A 9,064-nucleotide genomic window follows, 5' to 3' on the forward strand; every position below is an offset into this window, starting at 1 on the left:
GAAGAAACTCGTCAACTAGTGGAGCGTACAATTGCGAGAGCTTTAGTCCCTGCGACACCGAGTAAACCAGATTTACAATTGGGCTACGAGCATGTTGGCCTATTGTTGCAGAATGGATACGTCTCGAGTGCAGAAGAAACAGTCGGAGCAGATGCCTTTTGGTCAGTGGAAGTTCAGGCCCAAGTCGACTGTATTAAGAGGGAGGACTCTTTTGACGCATTCATTACTCCTTATTTCACCAATGCACTGGACAGCCACGATGTCGTATTCGTCCATAGCGAACTGTATAACTCGTTGCCGCAGTCTGGGTTTGGTAACAGCAATACCGCCCAAATTCCAGATGGATTTGTGACCCATCGTGGGATGTATCACAAGGAGCCTGAACCAAATGATGGTGTCAGTCGAGCGGGCACATCATTTCGTTTTGGGAAAGCAATTAAGGCACTATTTGATTGCCTTGTTCTCTTCGAGAGCAATATCACTGAAGATCTGGAAGGGGCTCCATTTGGCCAAGTTATGCAATACATACAGCACGTATTCCCTAAGGGGTCAGGAAATGCCGTTCTCTTCGACCGAACAGCGTTTTGGTTGATCAAAAGCATCAATGGTGTTGTCGCGCGTGTTATTAACGCGACGTGGGTGATGGGGGGCTCGAAAGCGTTGTTTCGTGACTTTATTACTGAGAACTTGTCACCGTGGGTGACGCGTTTGACTGCTGCCTGCTCTGCGCTAAACGTTGAGGTGGTGGAGGGTGATGCATTTCTCGGCCGTGGTGCATTCGGACGCGTTTTTAAGGTAAAACGAGTAGGTCAAGATGGGGATGTGTTGGCCTTGAAGATCGTGGAGAAGATCTCGATTGGACGTCTTTTTCTAGAATACGACGCGTTAGGGCGTGCCAAGTACACTGGCTGGGCGATTCGACCCGTGGGGGAGGCTACAGAGATTTCTGATGGCGCCGCGATGTTGCTGTCTCCTGTCGGGAAACCTATATCTTATCCTACCACAAATCAGGAGGCGCGAGTCCTTTTTTGACATGCTATGGCAGCTCCACTCTGCTGGCGTGACCCACGGAGATCCTCGCGTGCCGAATGTGATTGTCAAGGATGGGCGGCGTTTGTGGATTGATTTTTCCGAATGGTGGGCACGCGTCCCCTTTACTCATGCAAAATGACGCGAAGATCCTCACACAGTCAATTCTTCGCGTCTTTCCGAAGGATATGCAGGACTTGGAGCTGGAGGCGCTTATCAGCAAATATGGCGCAAGCCCTACGCAAGCGAATCTCAATCTTCTGGCCGACAAAGTCGGAGAAAGGTTAACTCTAAGCCAAACCGTTGATTAAATCACTATATTTTGCAAGTATTCAGGTGGAACGTGCGATGATGCTAAGCGAGATGGGCAGGCATTTAAACCACAAAAACATATCTGGAATTTTTTTTTAAAAAAGTGTTTTGATTTCCCTTAGTTTGCGATCGAAAACCGTGTCAGCTGCAGCACTGAAACAAAAAAATACACCCGCCAAAGGGTTAAACCTTGACAAGCAGTGCGGACGTCTCAACTCCCTGTGGCAATAAATAATTCGCTTAAATTAAAAGCTCGTATTGTTCGCAGGATACATGAAGATCTACAATGTTTCCGGCCCTACAGGACGGCGAACTTGTTCTTGTGAGACCTTTTAAAAAAAAAGTAGATAAAAAGTCCAGCCAATATATTCAGCCATATAAACAGTCTAGTAAATTCACGTATTGTGAAATTTATAAAGACTGTAATTTAGGGTTGTTTGAACTTAGCTGTATTTTATGTAAAAAGGGCATGGGTACAGTACCAACATTGTATGTTTCTATAAATTAAAGTCGTGTTTATGAAATGAATTTGAATTTACTTTAAAAAAACTAAAAGAAACGAATTAAAAAAAAACGAGCTTCTAAATACTATGTAGTGGCTATAATGGTCTGCTTGTTTCACCAGCCAATAGATGTAGAATTCCTGTAGTTTTTACCTACAAAACTGCACTGATCCTGCAAACTGAGAGTGGGACTACCCTGCAATGCTCGTTTTCTACCCATCTGCAGGTTACAGTACGTTCCGTGAATATGATTGGGTAGTCTGCAATCTGCTAAGCTGCCAACCATGAGAGCCACTACCATAAAAAATACTTTGTAAGGACTACTATTACACCTTTGCCAATCCAGACTGGTGGTACATGTAGTGTAAACCAAACCAAGTGTTTTCCACGAACTTCAAGCGTACCGAACCGAATCGGTTCGGTACGCTGTAAACACTTCGGTAACCGAAGTGTTTACAGTACAAATGTGCACTGTAAATAGAGATTTGTCGCATCTACGCGCACCGTTAACAGACAGTAGACTTTTAATATACCGGTAAGCATACATGAACTAATAAAACTAATACCGGTACTAGTAAGTCAACTAAACGGAGTGTCCCTTATTTACAAAATTGATTTTTTTAAAAAAATAGAAATCCCCAAAATTATTTCAGACCAATACGGATTTAGTGTAAAGCAAAATGATGAATATATCTTGTTCGATGGTCGCCTCGATAACAGTATCTTGCCTTTTACAGTACTTAAAGTACTGCACATGCACCACGTACATTACATTAGTGCATTGGCTATAGCCACGAGCGCCCCGCACCGGACGCCGTTAGAAGTGTAGAACTCTTCTTAACGCTGACCGTCCAGGCAAGCAGCCCCAACACGAGCGCTTGATGGCACGTCAATCGCTGAGTGCCGTTTTTGAGAAGGAAATTCAGAGCTGCAACCCTTTCTCCTTCCATTCCCCACGGTCTGCAAGCGCAGCCCAAAGCTCTCATCCTTGATGTACTCTGTCTAATCGGGTTGCTGGCCGTCTTGGTCCCTCTATCGATGATTATGCAGGCTGTATAAGCTGAGAGGTCACTGTGTGCACCCACACTCTCGTGTTCTGGCGCCCATACGCAGCTTTCACGCCCCCTTACATCTTTGCGTGTACCCCAGTCCGCAGCGCGCCCGTAGTTCGTATTGCTTGATGTGTCACTCGCGTTCTTGCCAGTTTGCACTACACTAAATCTACATTGGTCTAAAAACTAAGTTGTAAAATTATTCCTCAAATTTAGATGTTACTTCGATTACTTCCCTCCGTTTTGGTTTATACAACCACCAGTTTGGATTGGCAAAGGTGTAGTACTCCGAAAACGAAACAACCGTATTTCCGTGTTTGAACGGCTAATACAAGTGGGGTGGAGTGAAACAGAACAGAAAAGTTGGGTCAGAATCTTGAAGGGACCCATGCGCTGAAGCAGGATGCGGGGGGGGGGGGTGCTACAAGCTGTAGCTTCTTTATAAGGAGCATACACAGGATTGGCACCTAATTTGTGCTGGGCTCCAGATTTAAGCTGCAGCAGGTGCAGATCATCTCGCCCCGCAACACAGGCCGGCTAGCCTCCGGGATTTCGAAAATGCAGTTTTTAGATCAGAATATCTTCCCGGCATCAATTAATTAACAATGCCATTATTTTAACAATTCTGGCCAATTCAGACACGAAGCCTATATCACACGAAAAACAGCATACTGGTCTTCATTCTCATCATAGTGTTGCGTGTAACTAGGTAAAAGTGGAAAATGGACCAACTAAATGCCAACCACAATACATTACTACCGAATTCCTCGATGAGTTGGCCCCTCAAATTTAACCGATGAGCTGCCCCCCCCCACACACACACCCGGGTTTCCCATACTAAATGATGGGCAGCCTTTGAAGGGACTTCCTCATCCCCAGCTGATTAACGTCCGATCACCGACTTGCACCCGACACCGACGGGAGAACCATGGCTAGGATCTTTATGGCATACTTAGATTTCATATTCTGATGACCTGCAATGCTACACAGGGGCGAGCAGGTGTAGATGCTGTCGGGTATGACGAAGGAGATGGAGGACTACGCACGCTGTTTGCGGCCGGTACTTAAAGGTTGATGATGTCCTCGTATTCAGAGGGGAGGTTAGCATGACGGAGGGAGGGGAAATGGAGTATGTGCTCGAGGCGTATATCATTCGTTCGGGATCGCAAGCATGTCGTGTAGGGTATTTACCACACCGGCTACTACGATTGAGCGCTGTATACGAAAACAAAAATGGCTACAGTCGTCGAGGACCTACAGATTCAGCGATTTAGTATGAGGGTTTTGCACAGCGGTAGCTTCTAGTTGTGCGTTCTGTCTCGGTCATCGCCTTATCGGGGCTAGTTTCACGCTGTGTCAGCGAGCTATGGCTTTTATTGCAACGTTGGCTGGCTTAGATTCGAGGAAATCAGGAGCTTCTTCTTCACCGACACGCGAGCGCGAACCATCAAAACTTGCAATAGCGGGCGGCTAGCGTCGCCCTAAGATCCGTGCACTTTTAACCAAGGAGATGCATGTGTGTCTGATGGGTATTTATTGATGAGTTGGCCCCCTTTGGTGATGTAGCACAGGAGGCCAGCTCTTCGAGGAATTCGGTAGTCGTGTAATCAAATCAGTACCGTTTTGTGTAGGAAGTAGACATTGTACTGGCAAATTCCTAGGAGCGAATATGGATCTTCACCAATACAATGCTTCTACAAGGAAAGCGACTTTGTGGAGCCGCCGACATATCTATGGGTGGTAGAAGACAATGCGTCCTACAAATGTCCTAAACTGTCCTATTTGTCCTAAACCGAACTATAGATTACTTGCAGACAAATAGAAAAAAGTGACAAGTTTAGGACGTTACGACAAGTTTAGGACAATCCTGTCGAAATTTAGGTTTCCTAATAGGACGGTTGTAGGACAATTCTGTCGAATTCTATTTGGCTTAATGGGATATCACCACTGTCCTAATAGAACACTCGACCAAGTACTATTAATGGGATATCCTCGAAAAGAATGTGTTTAGGCCTGACACTGTATTACGACTTCGCATTATCTGGTACGCGTCGACTACAGTTTCTAGACGAAAGTGATAGAAGTCACGGGTTTTAGGCAACGTTGGGCTTGTACGGAGCGAAGGGAAGTATCACCACTCGGGGAGTAGACCGGAGCGAAGACACTTGAGGGAAAGAAGGAAGATTCCGAAGTGATTGATTTATCGGAGCTTACACAGTCCTCACTACCTAATTCATCCAATCAATTGGTGCATTCAATCACCAACATTCTGAACTCGTTCAATCATCCTACTCGTCTAATCAACGTACCGTAATTATCGCGGGATCGTGTTGGACCGGTTTGGTTACCTGTTTATGGGTACATACCGCCTGAAACCGGTACCCCTCAATACGCCCCCACAATGCGAGCACGCGTTGACCCCGAGCGCCGCCGTAAGGTCCTTGTGACGTGGCCCCGGAAGCGTCTTCGACATGATGTCCGCCAGCATCACAGAGGTCTCGCAGTACTCCAGCTTGACCTCACCGCGCTTGACCTCATCACGAATGTGATGGTAATTGATGTCGATGTGCTTGGCCCGACCATGGTCATCTTGATGCATGACTGGTTGTCTTCGAGGATCTTGAGCTCTGGTCCCGATTCCCCTGCTGCCGTCAAAATCTCGCAAAGTAGGCGGTGAACCCACTTGGCTTCTTGAATGGCTAAACTTAGCGCGATGTATTCTGCCTCGCTTGTTGACAACGACACACTTGACTGCTTCTTGCTCCCCCAACTCACCGGTGCGTTCATCAAAAGAAACGTGTAGCCCGAAGTTGACTTGCGATCGGAGTGGTCACCAGCCCAGTCTGCGTCAGAGTACCCGCAGAAATCCACTTTGTCACCAGGCTTGAAGCACATTCCATGCAACTTAGTTCCTTGTAGATAGCGAAAGATGCGCTTTACAGCAGCCCAGTGCTCGACTTGTGGGTTCTCTATGAAGCGAGAAACGTATCCCACGGCAAAGGCAATGTCCGGTCGTGTCGCGGTCATCAAGTGCATGAGGCCTCGCGGAACGGAGCGTTCACCTTGGTCGATGCACTGCTTGGGACTAGTCGAGAGCTCAAATCTGCTGGACTCACCACCGCCTTGCACTCATCCATACCAAAACGCTTCAGGATGTCGTCGACATATCGGCGCTGGCACATCGTCACGCTCCCGTCAGCGTTGTACACCAATTCGATTCCCAGTACAAGCGCACACTTGCCACTGTCGGTCATCTCGAAGCGCTTCTTGAGATCGCTTTTGGTGGCTGCAATGAGCTCGGCCGAGCTACCAGTCACCAAAACGTCGTCTACGTAGACCAGCAGAAGCACACAGTGACCATCACAATCTTGATGTAGAGACACGGGTCGTATGCTGAAACTTGAAAGCCGATGGAGCACACGTAGTCGTCGAAGGTCTCGTTCCATACGCGCGATGCTTGCTTGAGACCGTAGATCGCCTTCACCAGCTCCAGACAGTCGAAGTCATCATCAAGTTCGACACCTTCTGGCACCATGCAGAACACCACCTCTTTCATTATGCCATACAGGAATGCTGTTACTACGTCCAGCTGGTCCAGGGGCCAGCCGAGGTACACGACCAAAGCAATGAACATGCGCAGCGTCACATACTTCACCACGGGCGAAAACGTTTTGGTGTAGTCAATGCCATACTTCTGCTTGAAGCCTTTCGCTACAAGGTGCGCCTTGTGCTTCTCAATTGAGCCATCCGCTTTGCGTTTGATCTTAAACACCCACTTCGTACCGATGGCCCGTTGACCGCTCGGTAACTTGGCAGTTCGGAGCACATTGCGAAGTCGCATCGACGTAAGTTCGGCACGGATGGCCTTGCGCCAATGCACTTGATCAGGCCCGTTTACTGCTTCTTGGAACATTGCCGGTTCAGCTAAATCACCAGCTTCCACTGCGTTGGCACATGCTCGCCAAAATACAGGCGGAGTTGCGTCATCGTCGTCTTGGTCCTCGACGTCTTTTTCTTCTTCATCGGCCACATCACAGTCATTTCGCACACCTGATCGACGCTTTGTTTGATGCTCAAACGAGATTTCTCGAGCACTAGCTTCCTCCAAACCGGGAGCCTGCTGTGCAGCGCGCGATCTCGTAGTCATGCCGTGAACGTTACTTGTGCGGGACTTGCGTTTCCCCGCCTGCTTGAATTCCGATGGACACGCAGTTTAGGTATCGTTGATACTGAGAGAGGAAGTCGAGATCAGAATCTGCGTCGTCGTCGCTTGGACTAGCCGTTGAAAACCCAAAGTTCGATTCGTCGAAATGGACATCGCGTCTAATCACCACCTACCCCGCCTCGATGTCATAAACTCGATACGCCTTTGACACTTCTTCATAACCCATGAACAACCCTTCTCGAGCCTTGAGGTCCCACTTGAGTCTCTTTTCCCTCGGAGTTAGGACGTACGTTCGACAACCAAACACACGCATGTGCTTCACACTTGGCTTGGACTTGTACACGATCTCATATGGAGTCTTGCTTTCGATCTTGGGTGACGGTAGACGGTTCTTAGCGTAGATAGCGGCCATCGCCGCTTCGCCCCAGAAACACTATTCCGACTTGGCATGATGCAACATGCTGCGACCAATCGTGGCGATAGTCCTGATAGCTCGTTCTGCAGTGCCGTTCGTCTGGTGCGCGTACAGAACCGTGGTCTGCTGTTCGATGCCTCGATCTTCGTAGAATACCTTGAGTGAGTTTGTCGCGAACTCACGAGCTCCGTCATAACGTACGAGCTTGACCCGCTTGCCGAATTGCGTCTATACCTTCGTGATATAGCTCTTGAGGCATTCTTCAGCGTCCGACTTGGCTCGTAAGCCGAAACCCTTCATGCATCCACTAGCTTCGTTAACGATGAGCAGCAAGTACTTGCTCCCACCCAACGATTCTTCTTCCATGGGGCCGCAGATGTCGAAATGAAGCAACTCGAACGTGTCGTAACTGCGTTTGTCGCGGTTACTGGGGAACGGTTTCTGGACCATTTTCTCGTGCTGACATCCGCAACAGACACTTTGCTCACTTGACTTCAAAGGTGCCTTGGAATCCTTGATCATGCCGCTGTTGACCATCTTGCGTAGCACGTCGATAGGAGCATGGCCCATGCGCGCGTGCAAGTCAACGAAGTCACTGCGTTTATCGAGCATAGTGGTGTGCGCAGCCAGTAAAAACCGTCTACGAGATCTGCTGTAGCCACCACTTCCTTCGAATTTTTGGGCGCAACGTGCATGGTTTCACCGTCGAACACCACTTGAAATTTGCCGCTTTTGTTGATCTGCGGCACTGATAGCAAGTTCCTCTTCATCTTCGGCACGTACAGCGCGTTGTTGATCTCGATCTCGCGCTCATCGCCGTTGGGCAGAACCACGCGCTCGATGATAGTCCCCACACCCTTGATTGCAACGTTAGTGCCATTAGCGACCTTCAGCTCGCCTTCCTCTCGTTCGTTCAGCATAACAAACTTAATCTTGTCATTGCAGATATGATGTGTCGCACCGCTGTCGACTGCCCACAGCCTGGACATACTCTTGCCCGTCAAAACTCCACATTCCAACGAAACCGCAAATGCCACGCGATCATAGCCGTGGTCGTAGCTGTCGTTTCGCAACTGGACATTGTTGGCCCCGCGTCCACAACTGTTGCCGCCGCGTCGGCTTCCTCGATTCTTATCCTTCTGCTTGGTCCAGCACTTCTCAATCACGTGCCCCAATTTTCCGCAGTAAGTACACTGGCGAGACTCCCGCTCGGTACTGAACGCCTTTGCCGCGTCTTCAGTCTTCACCGCAGAGGTCTCTCGCCTTGTCGCTTGATATGCTCGTTCGTGAGCACCTTCACAACGTCTTGCGTCTTCAGCTCAGCAGTACTCATCTCCAGGTGTAGCACGACGTTCTCGTAGCTCTTGGGGAGACTGCGCAACAAGCAGATCGCAACGTCCTCGTCCTTCATCTTAGCGCCGATGCTACTAAGCTTGGCGCTGATGTTGAGAACTTCATTGCAGTGATGCAATACATTCGCGCCTTCAGATATCTCCATGCTGAAGAGCTGTCGCTTCAAGTAAATACGACCAGCCTAGCAACAGATACAAAGTCGCCGAGATACTTAAGCTCCTTAAAGACGACGCAG

This window comes from Phytophthora infestans, genomic scaffold, assembly GCF_000142945.1.
Source record: "Phytophthora infestans T30-4 supercont1.380 genomic scaffold, whole genome shotgun sequence".
Lineage (NCBI taxonomy): Eukaryota > Oomycota > Peronosporomycetes > Peronosporales > Peronosporaceae > Phytophthora > Phytophthora infestans.